Here is a 15,712-nt window from a genome sequence, read left to right as displayed (position 1 = left end):
GTAGCTGAGACTATGGGCATGCACCACCACACTGGACTTGATTTCATAAATATTAAAACTTTTTTTTCTTAATAAAGCGCAACAACAGTGTTCATAATCAAAATAAGATTTGTCAGACAGAACCAGCCAGGTGGTCGTGGACGTTCATCGATCATCTTTCGTCAGATGTATGTCAAACCAAAGTCGATCGTCCGGTCGAGGATTATGGATCGTTCTCTTCGATCACGAATAGGGAAAGGAGAAAGGAAGAAGGAAAAGGAGAAAGAAAGAAGAAGAGAGAGAAGGAGAAGAAACAGAAACAGAAACCATGGGGAAAATGGAGATAATCTGAACAGGCAGTTCTGAAAGAATAAATGTAAATGGTTGATAAACTTACAAAAAGATGCTCAACCTCATTAGTGGACAGAAAAGTCGATGAATTTTGAGAAATCTGTTACATATGCAAAGGTGGGAGACGATGCCGAAAACAGTAATTTGACCATAGGAAAGACATGATATGCTATTTATGGAGAATTACATTGATGGGCTTTAAATTTAATTTAATCAGGCGATGGTTAAATATGGGGCGGGCGGCGTGGCTCAAATTATAATCCACTTTGGGAGGCCGAGGCAGAGGCGTTGGGATCCACGAGAATCAGGAGATCGAGACCATCCCTGTGCTTACAAATGAGAAACCCGTCTCTACTAAAAATACAAAAAAAAAACTAGCGAGGCGAATTGGCCGAGGCAGCCTGTAGCTACTTGGGAGGCTGAGGCAGAAGAGATAAAGTAAACCAGGCTGGGCTTGCAGTGAGCTGAGATCAAGCCACTGCCTCAGCCAGACTGCAACAAGACTCCATCTCAAAAAAAAAAAAAAAAAAAGAAAGTTTAAGCCATGTTAGAAATCTAACCTACAGCAATACACACAAAGATGTGCAAAGATGTATATATAGGACATTCATTGTAGCGTTGTTTCTAATGTTGAAAAATTAGAAACAACTCAAGAATCTTTTCATAAGGGAATGATTAAATAAATCAACTGGGAAACTATGCACTTATTAAAAAGAAAGATTTACATGCTAACATGAAAATTTCTTCAAGGCATATTGATAAGGTCAAAACATTATAAATATTTTATAAGTTGTGGAATAATTTATAAAATATTTATATCACTCATATACATTAGTATGTATACATATACATCTGGATATATACAAAACAATTAACTGTGATTACCTTTGGTTAACGGGGAGAATGGGATGGGAGGACACAAAATGAGAACTTTTTTGTGGTATGCTCAATTCTGCAAGTAAAAAAAAATCACAGTAAGAATGATTTATTGTGAAATGTTTGTAATTACAGTTTTTTGTTATAGAATATATGTTACATGGGAGGCACTCAAAACCTCAAAGTAATGATACTGCATAAATTCAAGGCACTGATATTATCATACTTATTATTATTGTCAGCGTTCTTATCCTCCACAACTATCAACACTGATATGCCTTTCATCAGAGAAATTTAAACAAGATTTACAAATAGAAGTTCATTTAATCACAGAACACACCTTTGAGGCAAGGCTATAATTCCAAAATACAGACATAATAAATGACTTACTCAGAGTCTCAAACAAGTCAGGAAATGATCCAGAGCCAAGATTCCACTCTCGTACAAATAAATATATATACTGGCTCTCAGCACAGTGCTATAAATAACCCCATCCGCTGGCATTTCAGGCTCTCCCCAAGTAATTGAGTGTTTAAATGACTTGTAAACCTTCACTTTGGCTTTAAAAATTGTCTATATCTAGCATTCTTTTTAAAGGGGTGGCTTTTAAAAGTTTAACATCAACCTTCCCGAGAAAGTTAAGGGAGTAAGATTAGTTTTCACTTTCTATAAGAGGGTAACTCTGGAAGAACATAGTGTTTTTCCAAATGACAGTTCTGACTATATTATTTAGCCCAAGATCAATAACTTAGCAGAACTACTCGGTAACTGCATTATCCCAATCCTGAAAACTTTCTTAAGAAAAGGAAGTATAATCCCAGCACTTTGGGAGGCCGAGACGGGCAGATCACGAGGTCGAGATCGAGACCATTCTGGCTAACACGGTGAAAACCCGTCTCTACTAAAAAATACAAAAAAATTAGCCAGGCGAGGTGGCGGGCGCCTGTAGTCCCAGCTACTCGGGAGGCTGAGGCAGGAGAATGGCGTAAACCCAGGAGGCGGGGCTTGCAGTGAGCTGAGATCCGGCCACTGCACTCCAGCCTGGGCGACAGAGCGAGACTCCGTCTCAAAAAAATAAATAAATAAATAAATAAATAAGAAAAGGAAGTATAAAAGACACTGATCTGAATCAGGAAAACGGATCCAAGCACTGCCTATTCCAAAAACTGTATGTTGCATATAGTTTTGCATAACCCCATCAACTTCTCTAAACCTCAGATTCCTCATTCCTTGTAAATAGGGATGAGAATACTTCCCTGCTTAATTAAATAAGTTGTCTCAAGTTTCAAATGAGAGAGTGATTGTGCAGGTACTCTGTAAAGTTCCAGACAAATGATTATTAATGGGCCAGGTACAGTGGCTCACACCTGTAATCCCAGCACTTTGGGAGGCCAAGGTGAGCAGAGCACTTGAGCTCAGGAGTTTTGAGCCCAACCTGGGCAACATGGTGCAACCCCATCTTTACCAAAAACACCAAAAAAATAGCTGGGAGTCGGGGTGGGCACCTGTAGTCCCAGCTACCAGGGAGGCTGAGGTGGGAGAATCACTGGAGCCCAGGAGGTGGAAGTGGCAGTGAGCCAAGACTGTGCCACTGCACTTCAGCCTGGGTGACAGAGTGAGACCCCATCTCAAAAAAAAATTATTTTAATTAAATTATTATTATTTGAAACTTGGGTTCTCAATACAAGTAAACCTGTCCTTCTCCCCAAAAATATGAAAAAGTGTCTGATTTGTAATATTCAAGCCTCTCAATTTGGGGCCCAATAATTTGTTTTTTTCCTAGACCAACAGTTTCAACTGTAGTGTCTAGAAAAGGAGTATATGACATTTCTGAGGTGTGTCATGATTTAAAGTAACAAAGTGATTAGCTTTTTATAAATTAAAGAGAATTACACTAGAGATGTTGCAATATCTGCCACAGTTCTTTTCTGAGTGAACTACCCTCCTTCACCTTCTGCTGTACCTGCTGTACACACAATCCTGCCTTTTTAATTTTTTTGAGACGGAGCCTCGCTCTGTCGCCCACGCTAGAGTGCAATGGTTCAATCTCAGCTCACTGCAACCTCTGCCTCCTGGGTTCAAATGATTCTCCTGCCTCAGCCTCCTGAGTAGCTGGGACTACAGGTGTGCCCCACCACATCCAGCTAATTTTTGTATTTTCAGTAGAGACAGCGTTTCAGTATGTTGGCCAGGCTGGTGTCAAACTCCTGACCTCAGGTGATCTGCTCGCCTCGGCCTCCCAAAGTGCTGGGATTACAGATGTGAACCACTGTGCCTGGCTTGTTTGTTTTGTTTTGTTTTTTGAGTCAGAAGTCTCACTCTGTCACCCAGGCTGGAGTGCAATAGTGTGATTTCAGCTCACTGCAACCTCCACTTCCTGGGTTCAAGCGATTCTCCTGCTTCAGCTTCCAGAGCAGCTGGGATTACAGGCTTGCACCCCATCATGCCCAATTAATTTTTGTATATTCCTGCTCTTTTTTTTTAACCACAACCAGATCTGAATTAAAAGGTGAGCAGCTGGAGAGTTGCCCAAATGATTTATCTGAAAGGGGCACTAAAATATCACTGGAATAATCAGTAACTATAGAGCCAATTAACATTTCATAGGCAAATTCTTACACAAGTAGAGGAATATAAAATTTTTCCTGCTTCAGGGAAGTGGAAACTAAAAACAATAGTATTAATCTTTCAACCTAAATAACAGAGGGAGGCTGTCTAGAAGAAAATGATGTTTATTTGGGAATAAAGCATTCCAGTGGGAATATGTGTGCCATAGTAAACTATGTGCACATTCAGGGAGGTAAGGGAAGACAAAGGTTTTTAAAGGGAAAAATGTGGAGGATTATAATTATTTTGAGATAATTATCTTTGGCTACAAAGATCAGTAGCAAGGGTGACACCAGTCCAAGATTGCACAGGAAGTTGCTGGGCAAATGTCCTTGAAGAAGTTATTTTTTGTGTAAGATTTTGACAGCATTTGTGCAAGGTTGTGGTTTTGCAGTGTTTTGTGACAGTTTTTGTTAGCAGGCATCTGTGCATGAGAATCCTCTCTTAAAGGCCTTCCTGGGTTCTACTTCTCTGTTTTTTGTTTGTTTGTTTGTTTGTTTCCCCACACACACTAGGGACTCTATCTTGATTCTGACAATTTTCACAAACCTAAGAGTTATTGGATTTATTTTTGTTGTTGTTGTTTGAGACAGGGTCTTGCTATGTTTCCCAGGCTGGCCTGGAACTCCTGAATGGCATAAAATGTTACAAGGCATTGCATCAGAAGAAGGAGCCAAGAAATGTTTTTTTTTTTTATTATTGTCTATAATACTCTTAGTTGTACTTGAATTTTTAAACTCTATGTTTGCATTGCTTGGATTAAAATTAAAACAAAACAACAAAAAGAATACCTCAAACTTGGGCCTTTAAGCCAGAACAAGTAAACTATACATCACAAGACCACCAGCTGAGGAGAGGGAGTTCCAGATATTCCTGACCATAGTTGCCTTACTTTCCACCTAGTAAGGGAGACCACCCCTCATATCATCTTATGCCCAATTTCTGCCTCCAAAGAAAGAAGAAGTAAAAACTAAAAGGCAGAAATGAAATCCAAAGGCAGACAGCCCGGTGCCACACCCTGGGCCTGGTAGTTAAAGATCGACCCCTGACCTAATCGGTTATGTTATCTATAGATTACAGACATTGTATAGAAGCGCATTGTGAAAATCCCTATCTTGTTTTGTTCCGATCTAATTACCCGGTGCATGCAGCCCCCAGTCGCGTACCCCCGCCTGCTCAATCACGACCCTCTCACACGCACCCCCTTAGAGTTGTGAGCCCCTAAAAGGGACAGGAATTGCTCACTTGGGGAGCTTGGCTCTTGAGACAGGCATGTTGCCGATGCCCCTGGCCGAATAAACTCCTTCCTTCTTTAACTTGGTATCTGAGGAGTTTTGTCTGCCGCTTGTCCTGCTACATTTCTTGGTTTCCTGACTGGGAAGCGAGGTGATTGGCGGATGGTCGGATGGTCGAGACACCTCCTTAGGCTGCTTAAGCCTGCCCTGTGGAACATCCCTGAGGGGGACTCCAACCCTGAGCAACGAGGTTCCTGAGAGTGCTCCTGGGTAGGCATTTGTCCCAGTGGGATGCCTCGCCTGAGCAGGGTGTGGCAGGGCCCCGTGGAGGATCAAAGCAGTGGCTGAACACTGGGAACGAACGGGCACTTGGAGTCTGGACATCTAAAACTTGGTAAGACTAGTCTTTGAAACTTGCCCACTCCATTTGAGTGGAAGCGTGGCCTGATCACCCATGGTGTGCCTTTATCGGCACTTTGGTTTTGGTTTTGACTTTGTTTGAATTGCTTGACGGGACCAGTCTTGGGAACTTGCCCACTCCATTTGAGTGGAAACGTGGCCTGATCACCCAGGGCGTGCCTTTATCGGCACTTTGGTTTTGGTTTTGACTTGGTTTGAATTGCTTGACAGGATTGGTCTTGGGAACTTGCCTACTCCATTTGAGTGGAAGTGTGGCCTGATCACCCACGGTGTGCCTGTACCAGCACTTCGGTTTTTGTTTTTGACTTGCCTTGGATTGCTTGATACTTTGGTTTTGACCTGGCTTGGATTTCTGGATACTCTGATTTTGGTTTTGATTTTGGTTTGGTGTAAACTACAAAAGTGTGTGTGTGCCCTTTTTACCCATTCTTTGTTTTGTGGTGTGCGTGTGGTGTGAGCATGGTGTTTTGTCTCGAGGAAACGTGGGTGAGGCACAAAGTAAGCCCACCCCACTAAGAGCTATGTTGAAAAATTTCAAGAAAAGCATTTAAGGGAGACTTATGGAGTACTATGACACCAGAAAAACTTAAAACTTTGTGTAAGATAGATTGGCCAGCATTAGAGGTAGGTTGGCCATTAGAAGGAAGCTTGGACAGGTCCCCTGTTTCAAAGGTATGGCACAAGGTAACCTGTAGGCCAGGGCACCCAGACCAGCTCCGGTACATAGACACTTGGTTACAGCTGGTTTTAGACTCCCCGCGCCTAACACACAGTGGTTGAGAGAACAGCAGCATAGCGGCTGGCAGAGGCAAGGAAAGACCAGCAGAGAGAGAGAAAGGAAAGAGACAGATGAAAAGAGGCAAAAAGAGAGAGGAAGAGACAGAGAGGAAGAGACAAAGAGGGAGTCAAGGAGAGAGAGAGAGAGAGAAAGAGGCAGAGAGAGAGAGAGGGACAGAGGCAAAAGGAAAGTCAAAGAGAGAGAGACAAAGTCAAAGAGAGAAAGAAAGATGATTTAACATTAACCCCTGAAAATTCCCTTAACCCAGCAGGTTTCCTAACAGGGGATCTAAATCTTAATTACCATACGAAAGTCTGACCAGACCTAGGAGGAACTCCCTTCAGGACAGGATGATCATGGTTCCTCCTGGGTAATTAAAAAAAAAAAAAAAAAAGCCATCATACCAATTCTAATTTGGACAAAACAAGGTCTTATTAATAGCAAAGCATAATTAAAATCCCAAACACAAGGTTTTCAACAAAAGTAAAGTTTGCTAAAAGTTAACAATGTAACATGTATTACAGTAGCTTCTATTCTTGTGGCCTTAGACAGTCTAGTCCACAGACATGAAAAAAAGTTCACTTTGGAAAAGAATGGTTATCATCTTCGGGAAAAAAAAGGGGAAAAAAAGTGGAGGGGCAGAATTTATATAAAAAGAGTGTTATACGGTAAATTCTTGTCTGAAATAAATTAACTATTGTTTAAAAAAAGAAATGTTTGTAATAAGTCAAAAAGTTAAGGCATGTCTAAAAGTTGCCTGTAAAAGTCGTGAAAAAAGGTTATTAAAAAAGTGTTAAAAAAATTTATGCAAAAAATATTGTATAATTTAAAAGTAACTAGGCCTCCTGAATGTAAAACTATTAAAAAAAAAAAAAAAAAACCAGTTTATGTGCAAGGTGTATAAGAAAAGTAAAATATACCTTTAGCAAAAGGATTATAAAGAGGTATAAGAATGTGTATTTTTATGTACATTAAAAAGTTTTTTAAAAAATCATTGTTGTGAAGGTTTAAGCAAGTTTTAAAACATTAATTGTAAAGAAAATTCTGTGTGTAAACATATTAGCTAAAGTTAAAGAAGTATCATCCAGTTTTTCTGTGAACTGGACATTAAAGTAAAAGCATAACAGGTTTTTCTTAAAGCACCAATCTGCTCTTTAGCAAAAATTATAAAAGGTTAAAGAGTCTATAAAATCTTACCTTATGGTGAAATATTAAAAATTAGATAAATATGTCTACAAGGTTTAACATTAATAACACACTAATATAAAGATAAAATTTAGCTTATCTGGTATAAAAATTACACGAGAAGCATTGTTAAATGTAAAATAGTACTTGGCTTTCTTTGGTTTAAAAACTAATAAAAATAGATGTTAAAGGAAATTTCTCTGTAAAAAGGCACTAAGGACTATAAAGTCCACTGCCAAGGTCCCCACATTTAAAACAAAAGGTAAATTTCTTAGAAATTATATACTTGGTTTATCTTCCACTTTCCTTTCTCTCAAAAACTAAAAGTCTTTTAGCACATGTACTACCCCCAGAATTTTCGGTAAACCAGCACCAGCCTGAAGATCACGTTCTCATCGAAAGGTGGAAAGAAGAAAAACTGGAGCCAGCCGGGGAAGGACCCTACCTTGTGCTGCTAACCACCAAGGCTGCTGTTCGTACAGCAAAAAAGGATGGACTCATCACACCCGAGTCAAGAAAACGCCACCCCCTCCAGAGTTGTGGGCCATAGTCCCAGAGGAAAACCCTATCAAACTAAAGCTAAGAAAAATCTAACTCTTTTCATCTATTCTATTACTCTTTCTTCTTTCCTCGTTCTATTGCTGACCATCTAGTTATTAACATAACCAAGTCAATTTCGCCTCAAACTATTGCATTTAATGCTCGCCTTGTTATACCCTGTGGGGACTTGCCAAGTCAAAGACAGCTCTCTACTTGAGAAAAGTACTTCTGTCCCTCCTGACTCTCCTCAGACTGGGCATTAGTAAACTAGGACCATTTAATCCAGTGAGATTTCGATAAAGACCCCAGTGCCAACCAGGAGTCTTGCCTCCTGATGTAGAGCTTTCATGCCATAGTTGGTCCAATGTTCTGTGGACCACTAAAGAACAAGGATGGACTGCCCCAGCCTTTTTTTGTAATTTCCTAAAACCATACATTCATTTTACTAGAGGATCATAGAAGTTAAAGACTTAAAACAAACTCTAGCAATTAAGACAGGATACCAAGATGCAAATGCCTGGTTAAAATGGATCAAATATTCCATCTGCACGTTAAACAAAAGCAATTGTTATGATTGTGCACATGGCAGGCCAGAGGCCCAGACTGTCCCCTTTCCACTAAGGTGGTCCTCCAGTCAACCAGGCATAGGCTGCATGGTAGCTCTTTTCCAGGATTCTACAGCCTGGAATAATAAGTCATGCCAAGCTCTCTCTCTGCTATATCCCAAAGTCCGGCACCCTGCAGGTCAGCCCCCGAGGGCCATCCAGCCTTCATCTCCCAACACTAAGTTCACTTTGTGTCTCTCATGATAGGGAGGAAACTTAGCATTCCTTGGAGACCTGAAGGGATGCGATGAGCTGAAGAATTTTCAAGAGCTTATCAATTGGTCAGCCTAGTTACTAATGCCCAGTCTGAGGAGAGTCAGGAGGGACAGAAGTACTTTTCTGAAGTAGAGAGCTGTCTTTGACTTGGCAAGTCCCCACAGGATATAACAAGGGGAGCATTAAATGCAATAGTTTGAGGTGAAATTGACTTACTCCGAGCAGATGTATGGTGGTATTGTGGTGGATCTTTACTAGGCACTCTGCTGAATAACTTGAGTGGCACTTGTAGTTTAGTCCAATTGGCTATCCCTTTCACCCTGGCATTTCATCAACCAGAAGAAAAAAAAATTAGACATCGTAAAGTGAGAGAAGCCCCTTATGGATCTTTTGACTCCCATGTCTATTTAGACACAATTGGAATCCCACGAGGAATACCAGATCAATTTAAAGCTTGAAATCAAATAGCTGCAGGATTTAAGTCAATATTTTGGTGGGTGACAGTTAATAAAAATATAGATTAGATAAACTACATGTATTACAACCAACAGCAATGAGGTTTTCATGAGTTAAAAGAAAAACTCATGTTGGCCCCAGCCCTGAGGCTACCTGACCTGACAAAACTCTTTACACTCTATGTGTCAGAAAGAGAAAAAAAATGGCAGTTGGAGTTTTAACTCAGACTGTGGGGCCCAGTGGCCTATCTCTCAAAACAATTAGACAGGGTTTCCAAAGGTTGGCCCCCAGGTCTAAGGGCCCTAGCAGCAATGGCCCTGTTAGCACAAGAAGCAGATAAACTAACCCTTAGGCAAAACCTGAATATAAAGGCTCCCCATGCTGTGGTAACTTTAATAAATACCAAAGGACATCATTGGTTAACAAATGCTAGATTAACCAAGTACCAAAGCTTGCTAAGTGAAAATCCCCACATAACCACTGAAGTTTGCACACATCTTAAACCCCACCACCTTGCTCCCTGTATCAAAGAGCCCAGTTGAACATAACTGTGTAGAGGTGTTGGATTCAGTTTATTCTAGCAGGCCCAACCTCCGCGACCATCCTTAAACATCTATAGACTGTGAGCGGTACGGGGATGGGAGCAGCTGCGCCAACCACTGCAAAGTGACTCTGAAGAAGACGAAAAGCCCTGCTCCAGTCACACCCGGAAGCTGACTGGTCCACGCACAGCCAAAGCATGAGGAAACTCATCGCAGGAATCATTTGCCTTAAAATTTGAACTTGTACAGTAAAGACTTCAACTGACCTTCCTCAGACTGAGGACTGCTCCCAGTGTATACATCAAGTCACTGAGGTAGGACAAAAGGTTGCTATGGTCCTATTATTTTACGGTTATTATAAGTGTACTGGAACTCTAAAAAGAACTTGTTTGTATAATGTTATTCTATACAAGGTACATAGCCCAGGAAATGACCAACCTGATGTGTGTTATGACCCATCTGAGCCTCCCATGACCACAGTTTTTAAAATAAGATTAAGAACTGAAGACTGGTAGGGGCTCATAAACGATACGAGTAAAGTGTTAGCCAAAACAGAAAAAAAAAAAAAAAAGGCTGTGCCCAAACAAGTCACCTTAAAATTTGATGCCTGTGTTGTCATTAATAGTAATAAGTTAAAAATAAGGTGTAGTTCTCTTAATTAGAAAACAGGCTATATGGCAGAAAATAAGTACATCTGTCGTAAAGTAAGACTGTGTGGAAATAAATGTAAATACTGGTCTTGTGTCATTTAGGCCACTTGGATTTAAAAAAAAAAATGAAAAGGATCCAGCCCACCTTCAGAAAGGAAAAAATGGCCCTTCCTGTACTAAGGGACAATGTAACCCCTTAAAGCTAGTAATAACCAATCCCCTTGATCCTCGCTGGAAAAAAAGGGGAACGTGTAACCCTAAAAATTGATGGAGCTAGACTGGATCTTCAAGTAAATATCACGGTTTGAGAAAAAGTTTATAAAAGCTCTCCTGAGCCAGTATTTCAAACCTTCTACGATAAACTAAAAGCGCTAGTACTAGGAATTCCAGGAAAAACAAGAAATTTGTTTTTGCAATTAGCCGAGCATGTAGCCCAGTCTCTCAGTGTCACTTCATGTTATATAGTGGAGGAACTGTAATAGGAGATCAATGGCCATAGGAAGCCCGAGAATTAGCACCTACAGACTCAGTTCCTGATGAATTCCCGGCTCAAAAGAATCACCCTGATAATTTCTAGGTTCTAAAAGCCTCAATTATTGGACTAGAGAAGAAAAAGAATTCACTCACCCCGTAGGATGACTTAGTTGTCTGAGACAGAAACTAAGTATAATAGTACCACAAAAACAGTCACTTGGTGGAGTTCAAATCACACAGAGAGAAATCCATTTAGTAAATTATCAAAGTTGCAAACTGTGTGGACCCACCTGGAGTCCCACCACGACTGGACAGCCCCCACTGGATTATACTGGATATGTGGGCATAGAGTTATGCCAAATTACCTGACCAGTGGGCAGGTAGTTGTGTTATTGGCACTATTAAACCATCTTTCTTCCTACTGCCCATAAAAACAGGCGAACTCCTGGGCTTCCTTGTCTAGGCTTCCCATGAAAAGAGAAGCATAGTTATAAAAAATTGAAAAAATGATAAATGGCCCCCTGAGAGAATCACACAATATTATAGGCCTGCTACTTAGGCACAAGATGGCTCATGGGGATACCGGGCCCCCATTTACATGATCAACCAAATCATACGGTTACAAGCTGTCTTAAAAATAATCACTAATAAAACCGGCAGAGCCTTGACTATTCTGGTCTGGCAAGAAACTCAGATGAGAAATGCTATCTATCAAAATAGATTAGCTCTCGACTACTTGCTAGCAGCTGAAGGAGAGGTCTATACGAAATTTAACCTTACTAATTGCTGCCTACACATAGATAATCAAGGGCAAGTAGTTATAGACATAGTTAGAGATATGACAAAACTGGCACATGTGCCCGTGCAAGTGTGGCATAGATTTAATCCTAGGGCCACGTTTAGAAAATGGTTCCCAGCACTAGAAGGATTTAAAACTCTTATAATAAGAGTTATAATAGGAACCTACTTACTGCTCCCTTGTTTGCTACCTGTACTTCTTCAAATAATAAAAAGCTTCATCGCTACCTTAGTTCACCAAAATGCTTCAGCACAAGTGTACTATATGAATCACTATCAATCTGTCTTGCAAGAAGACATGGGTAGTAAAAATGAAAGTGAGAACTCCCACTATTGAGTGAGCGTCTCAAAAGTGGGGAATAAGGGAGGAGATCACCCCTCATATCATCTTATGCCCAATTTCTACCGCCAAAGAAGAAAGTAAAAACTGAAAGGCAGAAATGAAATCCACGGGCAGACAGCCTGGCACCGCACCCTGGGCCTGGTAATTAAAGATCGACCCCTGACCTAATTGGTTATGTTATCTATAGATTACAGACATTGTATAGAAATGCACTGTGAAAATCCCTATCTTGTTTTGTTCTGATCTAATTACCGGTGCATGCAACCCCCAGTCAGCACCCCCTCTCCGCTTGCTCAATCAATCACGACCCTCTCACATGCACCACCTTGGAGTTGTGAGCCCTTAAAAGGGACAGGAATTGCTCACTCAGGGAGCTCGGCTTTTGAGACAGGAGTCTTGCCGATGCCCCTGGCCGAATAAACCCCTTCCTTCTTTAACTTGGTGTCTGAGTTTTGTCTGCCGCTTGTCCTGCTACACTAGCACTGTCACTGTGTAACATTGAAAACAAATTTTAAAAGCAAAACCAGTTTTGGGTCAGTGTGGTGGCTCATGCCTATAATCCCAGCACTTTGGGAGGCAGAGGCAGGCAGATTGCCTGAGTTGAGGAGTTTGAGAGCAGCCTGGTCAGCATAGCAAGACCCTATCTCTATAAAAAGAAAAAAAAGAAAAGCAAATCCAGTTTAAAAACTTTAAATGCCCAGTTAAAGAGTTGATCACCCCAACAATGGGATAACTTTGAGTAAGAAAATGACTTTAGGCTGGGTGCAGTAGCTCATACCTGTAATCCTAACACTCTGGGGGGCTAAGGCAGGAGGATCACTTGAGCCCAGGAGTTCAAGACTAGCCTGGGCAACATGACGAGACCTCATCTCTACAAAAAATACAAAAATTAGCCTGGTGTGGTGGTGCGTGCCTGTAGTCCTAGCTACTCAGAAGGCTGAGGTGGGAGGATCACCTGAACCCAGGAGGTTGAGGCTGCAGTGAGCCATGATGGCACCACTGCACTCCAGCCTGAGCAACAGTGAAACCTCATCTCAAAAGAAAAAAAAAAAAAAAGACTTTAATGTCTGTATTTTAGATAAAGTGCTTTTCTGTGTGCAGGATAAATTTGATAGAGATTGGCTGGTAGCTAAGAGATTGGTTAAGGAAATTGATAGTAAGCCTAGAGTGATGGCAGAGGAATTGGAGAGAAAATTTGGTCTTAGAGATTAGAACAATTGAGGACTTTTTCTTGTTATTATTATTTTATGTATTATTTATGTATTTTTTATTTTTATAGAGATAGCGTCTTGCCATGTTACCCTGGTCTCGAATTCCTGGGCTCCGGCAATCATCCTGCCTTGTCCTCCCAAAGTGCTGGGATTACAGGCATGGGCCACCATGCCTGGCCTAGGACTTCTCGGTGGCTGATCAGATATAAGGGGCAAGAAAAGGAAATTTAGTAGGTATCTCTCACTTTTCCATCTGCCCAGAATCCCTTCTTTTAGGCACTGCTTACTCACCCACTCCATGAAATTCTGGTGGCATAGCAAATTCATGTCCTCAAAACTGAAGGAGGTATGTCTCCCAAGTTGGCCATTCAGAGCACTCCTTGAATGGCCAGTGTATTTACTTCACAGATATAACCCAAAATGAATGAAACCTTTCTTCCAATGTAGCTGGGGGAATATGCTTTCTCTGTAAGTTTTGGGACGTCAGAGGCCACAATACTGCCTTGCAGATAGGGCCTATCAAGAGATAAAGAGTCAGACATGGCTGGGCCTGGTGGCTCACACCTATAATCCCAACACTTTGGGAGGCTGAAGCAGGAGGATTGCTTGAGCTCAGGAGATTGAGACAGGCCTGGGCAACATGGAGAAACCCCGGATCTACAAAAAACACACACAAAAAATGAGCCAGGCGTGGTGTAGTACACGCCTGTATGTAGTGTACGCCTGGTGCCTGTAGTCCCAGCTACTTGCGCAGGGCTGAGGTCAAGGAGGCTTGAGCCCAGGAGGTCAAGGCTGCAGTGAGCTGTGATGGCACCACTGCACTCCAGCCTGGATAACAAAGTGAGACCCTGTCTCAAAAAAAAGAAAAAAGTTTATTTATACATAGGCAAAATATATTGAAATTATAAAATCATATGTCACAATCCTTTAAGCTCAATGTATAAATATTATGTCTATTTATAAATCTCAAAATTTTTGTATAAAAACATTGACAATCACTTTCACTTATGCTCTGCTATGGTTTAATTAATTCACAAGCATTAACAGACTAAATATTCCTTAAATATTTAACATCATTTGCATAATCAACTAATCACATTTTCTTAAACATTTTAAACTACAATTACAAATGTAATATATCTAACATCTAGACAGTGAAATTTTTATAAACACATAACCCTTGCAAATATAATACCAATAAACCAATCATACATGTGGTCACGAAATTCCCTTAAATGTTTCATACATCTCGAAGGCTGACAAAGCACACAACACCCCAATAATGATAACTTTCACAAAAACAATGAAACTATGTTAATTTACCATCTTTATATTAAAGGTTCCAAATTGTGGCCAACGTGAAGATGCGCCACTCAGCTATTCCTTCAAGCAAGGACTCTGCCCTGCTTAGGACCTCAGCTGCAGTCATGCCCTTCCCAGGGCAGCCCACATCTAGTAACTGAGGGAGGAAGGAAGGAGTATAAACGTAAGGGCAACACACTCTGACCTACAATATTGGCTACATAGTTTTGTGTCTCATGATCTGCTTCTGGAAAACCTAGTGCAACACAAATTAACTCATAAAACCAACATGAACACAATTGTCATCTCAGATGTCCTACAGCAACTGAGGCTGCAAATTTGGGGTTTCAGTCACAATTTTTATTACTCCTTCCAGCGATTATTTGACTTGAGCCACAGGTTAACAAACTGAGTCCTTTTTTTTTTTTCCCAAGAACTGAGAGAGGTACTGAGTCCTTTTTAATGGTGAGGCTCAGCCTCCATACCTAATACATTACTGTAATATTATTCACAATAGTTTTCTGCCTAATATAAATCAAGTATGCACACAAACACAGTTTGTAGTTCCCACAACCAGCATAACATCTAATCTAGGTTCTGCCACTAATTAGTTCTTGGAACTGGGGTAAGTTATTTACCTCTTTGTGCTTAATTTCCTTATCTGTAAAATAAGGTTAATCATCTAATAAAATTGTTGTGAACAGTAAAAGACTTAATACATTTACAAGTGTATAGGCCAGGCCTGGTGGCTCATACCTGTAATCCCAGCACTTTGGGAAGCCAAGGTAGGTGAATCGTTTGAGCCCAAGAGTTCGAGATCAGCCTAGGTAACATGGCGAAACCCCATCGCTATAAAAAAATACAAAAATTAGCCGGACATGGCAGCATGCACCTGTAGTCCCAGCTACTCAGGAGACTGAGGTGGAAAGATCATTTGAGCCCAGGAGGCTGAGGTTGCACGGAGCCAAGATCGTGCCACTGCACTCCAGCATGGGCAACAGAGTGAGACCTGACTCAAAAAGCAAAAACAAAAAAAGTGTATACAATAGCTTCCCAGGCTACACTATGTATTTAATAAATTCTAGCTATGTATTACTGGTCTGAGTTCTACATTGTATTTTTTCTTATCTGTCTCATCAACATT

The 15,712-nt window shown here is 40.8% G+C and overlaps 1 long non-coding RNA gene across 2 annotated transcripts in view; it reads right to left on the bottom strand.

Annotated features, from left to right (window-relative positions):
* LOC108581961 overlaps positions 1-15,365 on the bottom strand; it is a 51,112-nt gene extending 35,747 nt beyond the window's left edge. Inside the window, exons 1-2 of one of the 2 annotated variants that reach the window (XR_002517077.2) lie at positions 15,325-15,365; positions 1,216-1,282 (exon numbers count right to left, since the gene is read on the bottom strand). This is a non-coding gene — a long non-coding RNA (uncharacterized LOC108581961). Of the gene's footprint in view, positions 1-1,215; positions 1,283-1,596; positions 2,086-15,324 lie in introns of those variants that run through there. The other variant, XR_002517076.2, reaches the window with a different exon arrangement.
* Positions 15,366-15,712: the final 347 nt, after the last annotated feature.

This window comes from Papio anubis, chromosome 12, assembly GCF_008728515.1.
Source record: "Papio anubis isolate 15944 chromosome 12, Panubis1.0, whole genome shotgun sequence".
In the NCBI taxonomy this organism is placed as follows: Eukaryota; Metazoa; Chordata; class Mammalia; order Primates; family Cercopithecidae; genus Papio; species Papio anubis.
Note: the sequence above shows the minus strand (reverse complement) of the source record. Positions and strands in the feature narration are given on the sequence as shown.